The sequence below is a fragment of the Hibiscus syriacus genome, unplaced genomic scaffold (assembly GCF_006381635.1).
Source record: "Hibiscus syriacus cultivar Baekdansim isolate YM2019G1 unplaced genomic scaffold, ASM638163v2 tig00112517_pilon, whole genome shotgun sequence".
NCBI classification, from domain to species: Eukaryota; Viridiplantae; Streptophyta; class Magnoliopsida; order Malvales; family Malvaceae; genus Hibiscus; species Hibiscus syriacus.
The window spans coordinates 462,577-477,303 of record NW_024063353.1 but is presented as its reverse complement, the minus strand read 5'-3'; the positions used below and the strand labels follow the sequence as shown (position 1 = coordinate 477,303).

General features: G+C 33.1%; 2 pseudogenes; one reads left to right on the top strand and one right to left on the bottom strand.

Moving 5' to 3' along the window:
- LOC120181176 overlaps positions 1-3,446 on the bottom strand; it is a 28,529-nt pseudogene extending 25,083 nt beyond the window's left edge.
- An 8,841-nt stretch (positions 3,447-12,287) lies between these two features.
- On the top strand, positions 12,288-13,841 carry LOC120181172 (annotated as a pseudogene).
- Positions 13,842-14,727: the final 886 nt, after the last annotated feature.

The window sequence follows — 14,727 nt, the reverse complement described above, 5'->3', positions numbered from 1 at the left end:
AATTCAAGTTACTGGGTTATTACAATGTTGAATCCGGTTCAACTCAAGTCAGCTGAATTTACAATCACCTGCAAGGGATTTTGTAACAAAAATTTATGTCCTATCAGTAAATCAAATGTGTTTTGGTATGATTGTTTTTGTACCTTACTTCCCTCCTTGACTGTTTTGTGTTGTCCTTCCAGTCGGCATCCTGGTCACAACAACAAAGTAACATAAACAGTGTCATTTTTTTCTCATTGAAAAGCAAATGTCCACTTAAACATCAGGAAATTTATTTTTAAAAATTACCAGTTTTGCTTCTACTTCAGCTAATTCTTCATCGTCCCTGTTGTGCAAACATAGTTAGGTCACGTCAAAATCAATTTATAGTTAAACAAAAGCTTACTCTACCTAAGCATGACAAATAGAATCACGCCCATGAAAATGATAAAGAACAATGAAAAGGACTAAAGAAAAAACAGAAAAGGTATTACCCACTCTCCATAAATCCGTCCCATAAAGACCACAGACCAAATCCAAAAAACAGCACTGTTGTTATGTGATGAGTCCATTTCCTAGATATCTGCATAATAGAAATCATACAAGAAAGAATGAGAGCATTTTTCATACCAGTATAAAGTTAGAGCCTGTGGTTCAAAATGAAATTCAATTAAATTAATTAGTCAAGCTGACTGCCTTTTGATTGTATGTTGCTCAGACTCTTTGTTTTTCATGAAGTACACATGTCCGACACTTTGATATGGGGAAATGACCTTCAAGAATCCTTCAAATGTATAGAAAATCTAGCCATTACTGTGTTGGATACATACCCATGCTTGACACTTAAAATCGAGTTCGGGTAACATGACTTTGCTGTATGGTCAGAACGAAGGTCATCACATTGACTCTAGAGTTCAGAAAAATAACAGGTACTGATGAAAGCACAGGTTAAAGTGGCTGACAGTTTCACTTAGAATCCAAATATCCATACTAAGTGTACATCTAAAAAGGTTTAATCAACATTTGTAGAGCACACAAAGAAATGCAACAGGTCAGGCAGTCATTCTAAACAACCACAGTGGTTCTAAATTTTCATATATTTGATAGATAAGACAGCTAAACTGGAATCAAATTTTCATATGCAACACTCGAGCAAGAAGTTGAAAATCCAACCAAAATTATCCAAAATCTCAATAATCGAAATCATATGGAAAATCCACGTCACTAGCACCAAAGCCTCCTAGCAACTGATATCATAATTATTTAACAAAACCAGAATATTAAATAAAAGCTTAAAATCTAATTCTTGAAGCATCATAATTCCATTGCATTCAGCCATATTAGAGAGAGAGAGAGAGAGAACAATCATAGCAATACTAGTTAAGAACAAAAGACGCAATCTATATATTACTAAAAAGCATACCTCCCTAAACCAAGGATTTTAACTGCCAACAACATAAACCTCATCAGAAACGCAACAAGATGTCGCCCTTTTAATTTATTTTTTCTTTTGGATAATTTATGTTGCTAGAAGATCCTAAGGGGGCAAACAACAGCACAGATAGCAGCACAAAAAGTATCAAGGTATTTTACATAGCTATAAGTGGGCAAAGTTATAGCCACACAAAAGTATCTCCAGTACATTTCATAATCTGTAACTTGACAAAATAGGAATCATCAACTTGAATTCAACACAGCTCCTTTCCTAACACATAGCTTCCCTCTTTTCATCCTATTTGGCAATATTTCTAGGCAAAGATGGCCAAGAATAACTTAGTTCACTAGATATAGCTTGAAATTCCACTAAAACAAGCTTTAGTGTGATTGTTCAGGTCATTTAAAAGGAAATTCAAACATATCCAAATGCAGAAGAGTCTTTCTCAAACAGCAATCAGACATTCAGACTACTTACAAGATTTGGAGCAGCCCAGCCCACAACAGCAGAAAGAATAGTCATCACCTACGGACAAAATATTTCAAATAACTATGATACAAGACAAAAAAATGTTTACAAAGTTAACTTGAATGAAACGGGTGTACAGACAAAGGGTAAAAAAGAAAAACACTTACAATTAAAGCAGCCAGGCATCCTGACAAGACAAGTCTCCTTGGATGACGCATTGCCAAGATCTTGAAACAAGTACAAAAGTTTAAAAAACATCAGTGTTCAAGCTATAGCTGAAAAAGATGCAGTCAAAGGGCTGATGCTCAGACACGCAGAGTATCAAGGAATTTGAAATAATTTTTAAGTAAAAATATGAACCTAGTATATCCTAAAAATGAAGAATGGAAACATCATTAAAGTAAAGGTACAAAACGACCGGTGTTTTCTAACAATTAAGTTACATATGCATCTCCAAATAAAGTATCAGTGAAAAAGTTAATAGTTTTATACATCAAGCATTTGAACTAAATACATGTCTGCTTCAAGAACCAGAAGAAGACATAAGCTTCTTACAGCTTAAAGCATTAGATCATGTGCTAAGTTGTCATTTTCGAAACAATCTATGCTCCATTTCTTCACTCAAATGCAACAAGGTTTAAGAAGTTAACTTTGAGTTACTATAATAATACATGACTTAACACCAAAAAGAAAATAAATGTTTGAGCATTAAAGATTTTAACCTCGTGAATGACATATAATTTGGTTCACAGCTACCAAGTCTCGAACCTTGTCAAGGTTACACTGACAACCACCTAACCATTGAGGACAAGACAGGAGATGGTATGATTGTCTTCTTGAGAAATTTGCCCGCAAGTCAATTCCAGTAACACTACTAGGTTACTAGAATCTATAAGGCTTTTTTCTTTCTTTCAAAATGTTAGCATTTCCAAGTATACTAGCCAATGAAATGTAATATGCAGTGCCTTCATGAAGGATGGGTTGAGAAATTGAATGCTTAAAGAAGGTCAATGGATGTAACACTAAGGTCATCAACACATTATTGACTAATTCAACCCTAGCTTCAACTTTCAAGTCACTTCAAAATCAATGAAATCGCAAGGCAATAAATAATTTAAATATAACCAAACCAACCACAAAGGGGGGAATTATTAAAAGTTCAAGCTTTGACTAACCGCGGCAGCGAAGAACGTCTTGTCACCAATCTCCGATAGCACAGTCATGGCTAGAGACTTGGAAAATCCCTTTCAAAATCAGAACAACAACACCGATGATTAATTAACGAAAAACAAAGCTAAATCATAACAAACAGAAAAATGGAAAGGCTTTAATTGGAGTTGTAAAAAAAATTACTTGCACAAGTGTGGTCATGATTGCAGCTGCAAGGATAATTGAAAAGGAATCCCCCAAACTTTCGCGGGAGATAAAGATATTTTCTTTTCTCCTTTCGGAATTAGAAAACTTTCTTCTCTGTACGGGTAAATCCGAGCACTGAGTTAGTAACTCAGGCTGTGTCGCTGGGAGTTCTAAAACAGTAGTCTGTACCCGGCGGCGACTACGACAGAACAGATCTACTAGTAAATAATCGAACAGAAAAATGAAGTTTCGTATAAGATTCAAACAGAGTGTTTTTTGGGGCGCGTGTTGTTCACTTCCTCGAACGAGGGAAATGATTGGATTGGGATGGTAAGATTTAGCGGCAAACTTTACGGCGTTAGGGTCACGCTGATTATTTTAATTGAATTTATTACGGAAATAAATGTCAAAGGGGGAATGATGACGTTAATTAATATTTTAATTTAAAAATTATATATTTATTTACCTGTCATTGACTTAAAAGACAAATTATACACATTTTGTAAAATAAATTATAAGGGGTATTTAAGATTCCGCATGGATTATTACTATTATTATTTTTCATAATATTAAAATTATCTTTTGAATTGTTAAATTATCAGTTAATAGAAATTGTCGCTCTCATCGAATCATCGTTAACATATTTTTTTTGTTTAAAAGTGATATGAGTTAAGAAATAACTTTAAGAAAAGCCAAAAAGCTAATCACCTTCCTCAATAAACAATCATCGACATACGAGAACTTGTGCAATTGTTTGCATTAGCCTTCCTCAATTTCTCTCTATTAAAAATAAGATAAAAACACCGACAAAAGTAGTATTTCGATAAGACGAACTCAGTGATTAAATTGATGATTATTATCTTTAAAGGTTTCGGGTTTAAGTACCAATAACTACTGTATATTTAAGTGTTTGTTGTCAAATGGTTGAGAATGTTTAGAATAGATACTATCACTTATAATCATCATAGATTAATTAAAAATAAGATAACTACTGCATTAGCCTTTGTTTCCACACGAGGATGTTCGTGTAACACCCATTTCTCGTATCCGTCACCGAATACAAATTAGATATGTCGCATAATACTTGTAAAGCATTCCTTATTCGAAAATCGTTAAAATTTTATTTATTTTAAAATTTATTCAATTTAACATTAATCGCCAAAATTATTTAATCACGTAAAATCAAATTATAATATTTTATCATTTAATTCAAGTTCACTTTCAGGCAGCAACATGACATTCTATACTGTTTCATATAATAAGTAGAACTGCCTAAATAAAAATCCATCTTTATGCTAGTAAAATATAACTTTACCCAATATATAAAACTAAAATTCATATTCATAGCTACATATTTCTTACTTAAATTCTACACATATAAACTATTACAAACCATTTAAATATTATTGACATATCATAGTTTATCGAACCCATATTAAAAATATTTCAAACACTTATTATATGTATACATGCCAACTAAAAAATCAAAATAATGGTAGGATGTCATTACTGATACCGGTAGATAATCCTCGATAAATAATGCCAAGCTAAGCTCCTCTCTCTACTCGATCTCTTTTTTTTCTACGCATGAAAATTATCATACGCTAATTACACACTTAGTAAGGCATTTTCATAATATAAATAATACATATCAATATATAAAAATATCACATAGATTCTAGTACAGAAAACATCATATGATAACATATAATCATATAAAACTCACTTACTAAAGTCATAGCAATGTATAAAACATAGTACGTATATCATATAATATAAAACTGATTTTTAAAACCATTTCATCATACTGTAATATGTAGATCAACAATTCATATATAAAGCTTTTATGCCGAATCAGAGTACTCGATAAAAGATTTACTTTCAATGAATCAATCAAGCCTACATTTTTTTTTCAATTTCATTCAATTCATATGACCAACGTATAACAAATGAGAATGCATGGTACGTGAGTCAGACTCGAGTGTTCGCAATATGCAGTTTTACTGCCACGTAGATAAATTACACTTTAGTACCACATAGATCACTTGCACCATCAGTGCAACATAAATGTGCATATACTATAAAATACAACATCACTATACCAATAATCAATAATATCATAATGTCAAAGTCAAATGCATCATGCATTTCATATTGCACATTTAGTGCCAGATAAACATACAAGTACTGTAGAACGCATTATTACTGTACCAAAAATCAGGAATACATCGCACCATCATCATATATGTGCAGGCACCAATATCACATGCGTGCCATAAAATGCATCAAGTGCCACATAGAGTGTACAAATATGTAACAATACAATAATCACCTCATCTCATGGCATGTCAATTGTACCAATCACTTTCAATGCATATACAAATGGACATTTTCATCAAAATCATATACCTTTATTTTATCTGAAGTATTTATAGATGCATAATGTCAAAATATCATATAAAAGTGCATTGAGCAGTTCATTCCCAAAATCATTCAAATACCATTTAACAAAACAATATGAAAATATATAAAAAAATATCGACATCGATACTTATATCAAAATCATAATTTATTCATTTATCAAAAGTATCCATAAATATGTATGTATTAAAATATCATAATACGATTCAAATATTTTTCTTACCAAATCATTCGAGGTTGACTTATTGCAAGTCTTCCTCATATCATACATATAATAATAAGTAAGAATACACTCACCTGATATACTTAGCTTACAAATATTTCTTAACAATTCAAGTTCTATTCTTGAACTTTTTCCTTACTCTTAAGTTTACTTAGATATGATCTTGTAAAACCCACGGTCATAAAGAAGAAATGGTGAAGAAATCTTGAAAATTCTAATTAAAAATATTTATGCCATTTGTATTTTAAATAATTAAAATGAATTTTTAAATGACTATTTTACCCGTATAATCTCATGTTAATTATCAAACCACGTGTCAATTTTGTTCATCCAAAAGTCAAAGATGAACCAATTAATTCATGGCTTCCAACTCTATCCTTAAAGTTTTCCCGAAATTACAATCTCGCTATTTTAATCCAACGATCCTATTTTACCATGAAAAATCAACTTAAATCCAATGATCCATGTTAAATCCTAGACATGAAATGTCATTATTAACCTTACCTTGTAATCCTTCAAAATATCTTTAAAATCCTATTTAATTCTATTATTCAATTTTTTTATCGAACTTTATTGCTTTATATCTTTTAACATGAACTCCGAATTAAAATTATGAGTGACATGAAAATATTATTTTTAGGGAAAACTATTTATTTGTGGGATAGTTTTTGAGAAATTATCATTTTGATCCCTAAACTTTTCTCAATTTATACTTGACTACTGAACTTTAATTTATTCATTTTGGTCACTAGCTAAATTTTGGATGTTACAGTTCTAAGATGGAAGGGTGAGAAATCTGGATTGTACTCATTTCAAAGTGGATATAAACTCTTAATTATTCGATCACAATAGGCTACCTAGTAAAGCAACATTTATAAGAATTACCGCATGGAAGTTGACATTAATTTTTTCATCATCATATTATTACTATTATTATTATTATTATTATTAAATAAAAAAGTACAAGCCCCAATATATTTCAAATCCTGGAGCCCAATAACCAGGCCTGTTTACAACCCAGACCCAATTCAGGCCCAATCAGATGGCCCAACCAAATCCTAAAACTAGATTAGGGTTTCCATCTCAATACCCTAACTGCCTCAGCTCACAGCCGTTGGAACTGACTTTGATCCAAAGGCCCAGATGGTTCCAGATGAAACCCTAGGGTTATGCTACCCTAGGGACCACGTGGCGCCGCCTCCACATCCATCCGACGTTCCATACTGCCACGACGCTTTAACTGAAGTCTCCAAAAGCTCTACGTCGGTCGTCCACGTCTCTGCTATATGGTGAGTCACCACCATAGTTTGGTGACTCACTGAAGCCTCCTCTATTGACCGGTCCGAGAGCAATATCATGGTGGCTATAAAAGCCACCGATCCTGCAGAGAGAAAAAAACAATGAAGAACCCGAGGAGAAGAACAACCAACAAGTAACCAACAGCAAACATCAACAACCGAAAGGAAAAACAGAGAAGAGACTTACCTGGAGGACTACACATCATCGGAGCCTTCAAACCTCTGTGGAACCACCGAAAACCGAGGTAAAACCTTTGGTTTTGTTTAGATCTACGGGTTTTAAGAGGGTTTTAGGACTAAAGGTGCTCAGATTCGAGTTCAGGGTAAAAATAGGAAAATTTTGGTGTAAAAATTTTATTTCCAGCCACCGCGGATGGTGGCGGCGGGGGTTGTCGACGTCAGAATGAGGCGGTCGGCCGGTGACCGAGCTCTTTTCGGCCGAAGATTTTAGAGAGAGGGCAGAGCATTTCTTATCCTCTCTCAGTTAGAGAGAGAATGAGAAGAGAGGAAACGAGGAGAATGGCTTGAAGGGCTTGTCATTTAGGGTTTATATCCCTTCCCAAACAATGTCGTTTTGGGTAGGGGTATATGCGTAATTTACACTAATGGCCAAACCATACGCGCAGTACCCACAGTTTTGTAACTTTTCATTATTAGTCACTTAAATCAATTTACAATCCTTTTAATTCGATTTTTTAATTTTATTTTCATTATAATTTAATCACTATCATACTTATATATATTTAGGGTAAATACTATATTAGTCCCTCATAATTTAATTAATATTTATTTCAATCACCTATTAATAAATAAGGGCTAATTACACTACTAGTAGTTATATTTTTTTATGTTTCGAATTATGTTCATTAATTTAGATATTTTACATTTTAATCTTGTTGTTTAATTTTATTTAATTACTATTTATTTGCATTTTATTTTTATTATTGTCTTTTTTTTATTTCAATATGTTCAAATTATTACTTTAATTATTATTTTATTATTATCTTAGTCATATAAATATATATATATATATATATACATATTTGTTTAAATAATAATATTTATTTATTTTTAATATTAAGAAAAGGGCAGTCTTAAAGCAACTAGATGTCATATTCTGGTATTTTAAAATTAAATAAATATCCTACTTATAAAAACCAAAAAATACATATTGTTTTATTTAAATTATTTTATTAGGAAAATTATTATTTTTAATATTTATTTATTTTTCAAATATAAAGAAAATACAGTCTTAAAGCAACTAGATGTCTTATTCTGATATTTTAAAAATAAATAAATATCATGCTTATAAAATATATATATTTACTTCATTATTTTTTAGGAAAATTATTATATTCTTATTAATATTTATTTATTAAAATTAAAGAAAATACAGTCTTAAAGCAACTAGATGTACTTTTCAGATATTTTTAAATAAATAAATGTCTTTACAAAAACCCTAAATATATATATATATATATATAATACTTTTTCCTTAGAAATATCAAATTGAATCTGAAATAAAATGATCGTAATTTAAATTCATATTTGAATTCTTAAAATCTATCATTAGAGACAATTTATAATCAACATGTACCAATTTTGGGCGTTGTGGGGGTGATAATTCTTCCCCAAACGTAACCGACCACGAATTCCTTTTTATTTTTAAAAAGAATGGATTTTTGGTTAAATGCAGACCATTTTATCTTTTAACTGATGTTTTCTTAAAAACTCTTTTAAAAGATGATTTTTAGGTATTCGACCTACCTAACCCAAATAGGTCGATGGCGACTCCCAAAACATTTTTTTTAATCAAAATCATTTTTTATCCACATTATATTTCCGCCAAGTAAAATTTCGTGTCCGAAAAAACCGGTTACGACAGAAATTAGTTCACAACTACGTTCCTACGCTGTTAAATCTAGTAGTTAAGCATGTTGCTTCAGATTATACATGTCCTAGATGTCGTATGGCTGTTGAAGATGTTCTCCATGTTACCAGAGATTGCATATTTGCAGTTACTATCTGGAATAATTTAGGTTTTCAACAGACAATTACTATGTCACATCAATCTTTCTATGACTGGTTAATAGGATTTTTTTTCAAGGGTCTAGCTCGAGCAAACATGGTTTGATTATTATAATTCTTTGGGCATTATGGTTTTCACATCATAAATTACTCTGTGAAGGCATAAATCAACGCGTTGAAGATGTTATTACATTCATAAAGGGTTACTTTGAAGAACTTGTTGATGCCGGATACAACGCAGGCAACATGAAAACATACTCTAGAATTATAATTCGTGATAACGAAGGCTTCATTCTTGGTTCCTGCCGTAGAAACAACTTGAAAATTACCTGTGTCTTTGCAGCGGAGGCTATGACCATCTTTCAGGGGATTCAATTTGTCATTGATCTGAGCCTGCAACATACAATAGCAGAAAGTGACTCTCAGTCATAACCAAACTCAATTCTAATGGTGCGGATGTATCATAGGCATGCTTACCAAAAATATTAAGTAGCTGTCACTTATATTCCGCTCGTGCCATTTTTGCTTTACCGGTCGGAATAACAAGTAGTTTACACATGCAATGGCAGCTCCAGGACTAGCACGATCTGAAGACCATTTTTGGACTGAAGATGCCCCAGATGTGGTTCTCCACATTGTCGAGGACGATCGTCCTCAAACCTCCTTGAACATCTTCATAATGATTTATGAATTTAGACAACTTAGGCGTCTCCCCTTTAGTAAGCTTTCTCATTTGCTCCTCCATCATCAATCTTGTACATCCGAGGAAGACGAGTTGGATGAATCCTCTCTGATCTGTGTTTACGCAAGGGCATGCTTTGTTTTATGTTTTTTCACATGTTTTTGTTTTGAATATAATTATTTTATATGTGTTCTATTTATTTATAATAAAGTAAACGGACAATTTATTCACACAAAAAAAAAATCTTTCAATAATAGAAAACTCTATATTTCAACTAATGATAGTAATAATAATTAATTTTATTAAATAAAAAATAAAAGATTTAAACTAAACAAATAACTTGCATTTCTCATAATACCATGAAAGATCATAAACAAGAAACTTAAAAAAATACAATGAAAGAATTAAAATCTCACCTAAATATCTTCGACAAATAATAAATATAAACAAACATTAATTTAAGATAAAAATACATATAATAACATTAATTTAATGATAATAACATATAATAATTAAAAAAATTTAAAACAGATACTATAACATATAATCACCATATATTAATAAAAACAATATGTTCATTTGATTTTTAATTAAAAAATATGTCAATTTGCAAATTTCACGTGACCTTTTGTCCCCACCACTAATTACCCGTTCGGAAGGGAGCGAACGAACGAGAGGGGTGGTCCAGTGGTTCACTTTTAGCAAAAGTTCCACATAGCAGAAAAGAAAAAGCGACTTTGACCGAATGATGCTACGTACCATAATGATTATCATGGAATTGCACGAGAAAATCATCACTCTCCACAACTTAAAACAAATGATGCATACATATGTTTTACTTTAAATAATGTCGAGAAAATTACAAGTACAACCCAAGATCCTATGCGCTTTTACCCAAAAAAAAAAAAAATCACCATAACAACGAAATATTATCTGTCAAATACATTTTCTCTAAATATTATCGATCTAGTATTTTTTTGATAAAACACAGATCATAAAACATGCCTTCACACGGTTCTGTCCGAGTTACTGTCACGGTGGAAAGGCACTGATCATAAGGCACATTTTTGCATGTTTATGTCCGAGCTGATGTAATATTAGAAGACGTGGATCATGAAGCACACTTTCGTGAAATTCCATATGAGTTATCAAAAGGCGTGAATCATGATATATGCCCTTCATTTAAATCTAACAGTCTGTCATAAATACCGCCCAACTCCTTCTCTCCCTCTTCTTCCCCTATAAATATTCTCTCCCTTTCAATACTCACAACGCAAATGAAAATATTATATTTCTTCATTTTATCTATCATTCTATCAAGTTTTAAGAAGTTATAGTTATACTTTTTAGAAGGTGAATTTTTTTTATTATATTATAATCACTTAATAGTTTATATTATTTTATTATATTTTATTTTATTGTATTACTTTTTACAGTTATAAAATAATAGATGACTTTCATCTTTTTAAATTTCTCAATTATAATAAACAATAGTTGAAATATGTCTCATTTTAAAAAAATTTAAAAGATTAAGAGTCTTATATCTACAAAAACAATAGCTGAAACAAACATAATTAAATAAATAATATAAAAATTAAAATATAAACTAATGCTAAAAAATAAAAAAAAATCACAATAATTTAAATAACACAATTTAATATTGTTACAGTATCGAAAAAAATTTCTCGAGATATGATATCGCCTTCTATTTTATAACTGTAAAAAATAATAAAAATAATTAATACGATAAAATTTAGTCAAATAATTAAATATAATATAATAAAAAATAATTTTACCTTCTAAAAATTATAACAAAATCTACTTAACTAGATAAAAAAGAACGTGAAAATAATTTTGGTGTGTTTATTTTTTCATTCAGGGTTTTTATAAGGGAGAGAGATGGATGAATAGTAAAAATGTAAAGATCAAGTAATAATAGAGTGCGGAATAATTTAAAAATCCAACGAAGATGCGCTCATCATTCACTCTTTGTCATAAAGAATGTTAATTTAATAATATTTTAAAAAATATCTGAGAGATAATATTTCGTATATATATGAATTTTAGGTAAAAACGCTCAAATCCCAACACTAAAAAAATTAATCAAACTTGTTAACGTACGAAGACAGTGATCCAACAGATCGACATGGACAAGGAAAAGCGATGGATTATTGGATCCACCCGTTTGGAGATCGGAACAGAAAACGCCTCAAAATCAACATGCAAAGATAATGACCCCCTCGACAAAATTACCATCTCTGAAGAGAAATCTAAAGTTTTGCATTGGTTGGATAAATAGTAATTCACACCCTTTCTCTTTTGCTCCCACTCGAAATTTTTATCCTTTTTTCTATTCTCCGTAAAAGCCCACCGTTAACACCCATAGTTAACCTCCAGCTACCTTTCTCGCTCAGCGAAAATGGGTCTTCTTTTTGGCATTATCTTCGCTGGTTGTTTATTCTTTGCAGCTCCGTTTGTCGGCTGCTCTCGAAACTTGCTGCAAATTCACCCGCCGACGATGGTTCTCGACGTTGCTGACGCTCTTGAGAAGACCAGAAATGTGCTCTCATTTACCCCTGTAGGCCAAAGCCTCTCGGCTTTACCTTCGCCTTCTCCCTCGTCTTTTCTCTCCATTCATATTCATCCCAGGGCTTCTGTTCATAAAAGCTCCCACCTTGATTACAAATCGTTGACTTTATCCCGACTTGAGCGTGACTCAGCTCGAGTCACCTCGCTAGCCACTCGGTTGGATCTGGCTGTCAACGGTTTTTCAAAGTCGGATCTGAGACCGCTTGATAAAGGGTCGGAGTTGGGAGCGGAGGACCTAGAAAGTCCTATTGTGTCCGGTTCGAATCAAGGAAGCGGAGAGTACTTCTCCCGAGTTGGAATCGGGACACCAGCGAGTCAAGTTTACATGGTTCTCGACACGGGCAGTGACGTCAATTGGGTACAATGCGCACCCTGCGCCGACTGCTACCAACAATCCGACCCGATTTTCGAGCCATCTTTATCGTCTTCCTACTCGCCGCTAAATTGCGAAGCGCAACAATGCAAGTACCTTGACGATTCCGAATGCCGGAACGACCGCACCTGTGTCTACGAGGTTTCCTACGGCGACGGCTCTTACACCGTGGGTGACTTCGTCACTGAAACCATCACCCTCGGGTCGGATTCTGTAAATAATGTAGCCATCGGTTGTGGCCATGACAACGAAGGCTTGTTTGTCGGGGCGGGTGGCTTGCTCGGTCTCGGCGGCGGACCGCTTTCCTTTTCGTCCCAGCTCAACGCTAGTACTTTCTCCTATTGTCTCGTGGATCGTGACTCCGACTCAGTTTCCACCCTTGAGTTCGACTCGGCTCTCCCTCCTAATGCCGTTACAGCTCCATTACTCCGTAACCACCAGCTAGACACGTTTTACTATCTCGGTTTAACCGGTATCAGTGTGGGCGGCCAGTTGCTTCCGATTCCCGAGTCAGCTTTCCAAATAGACGAGTCAGGTAACGGCGGGATTATCATAGACTCGGGGACCGCCGTGACTCGGTTAAGGACGGACACGTACAATGTTCTCCGTGACGCATTCGCTAAAGGGACAAAGAACTTACCGTCAGCCGGCAACGTAGCATTGTTCGACACGTGTTACAATTTGTCTTCAAGAGTAGCGTGGATGTTCCAACGCTGTCGTTTCACTTCCCCGAGGGTAAAGTTCTACCGTTACCGGCTAAGAATTACATGATACCTGTTGATTCTATCGGAACCTTCTGTTTCGCGTTTGCGCCGACGTCCTCAACGTTGTCGATCATTGGAAACGTGCAGCAGCAGGGGACACGTGTCGGTTTCGATCTCGCAAACTCCCGCGTAGGATTCGTGCCCAACAAATGTTAGAAGAAATTAGTTTTATTTATTGGAAACATTTTTTTACTGTTTGTAATTTATAGTTTTCAATGTTGGTGAAAAAAATGTTAACTTTTTACCGCTCGAGCGGTGTACGCAGTTAACTGACGTGACGGTGTGGGGTGGGTTGGACGTAAACAATGTCGTCGGTGGTGGCATGTTAGTAAATTAATTGAATGCGTGAGGAGAAGAGTGGAAAAACGTAGAGACTCCATAGATTATTGATACGAGTATGACCATTGAGTCGTTTTATTAAAAAGAAGGATTCGATGTATCAAACATGTAGTAATTTATTTATGGGGTCAGTGCTTACATGGACCGAACATAAAGGAATAAGTATCAAGTAACCTATTCGTCCACGTGTCCACTAAATTATTGTCACTTATGCTTGAAACAGCCCAGACTTAACCAACCTTTTGTAATTTGGTTTTGTTCAACTCCTTAACATGTTTTCTTTGTTTAGCAACAACCTGCAAAATTTGTGTTGAAGCCACTGGTAATTAACCTTTTATTTTTTGAAAATATTTATTTTTAATGATGTCTTTTATTCTTAAATTTTTAATTAAACCAATATCACAGAGAATATGGATCCTAAACAACTCATTTGAAATATATTTGTTTTTATATTTTAATTACAAACCTTTTTTATGTTTTTAATTAAAATTTCATAATAAACATTCTTATATTTAATTTTTTTATGTTTTATATTTGTTTACAAACCTTTTTTTTTTATTGAAACTCTTAAGAGTTCTTGTTCTCCGAGCATATATTACGAGTGAACCACAATGCATAGAAATTATTTTGACTATCTCTTATAAGTTTACGTGACTTAACAAGACAAAATTTAAAGTCTAACTACTAAATTTATACAATCTATCGGTCTATTGCCGACTAATAAATAATCATAATCGTCCTACAATAAATAGACACACTAAAAATCAATAAA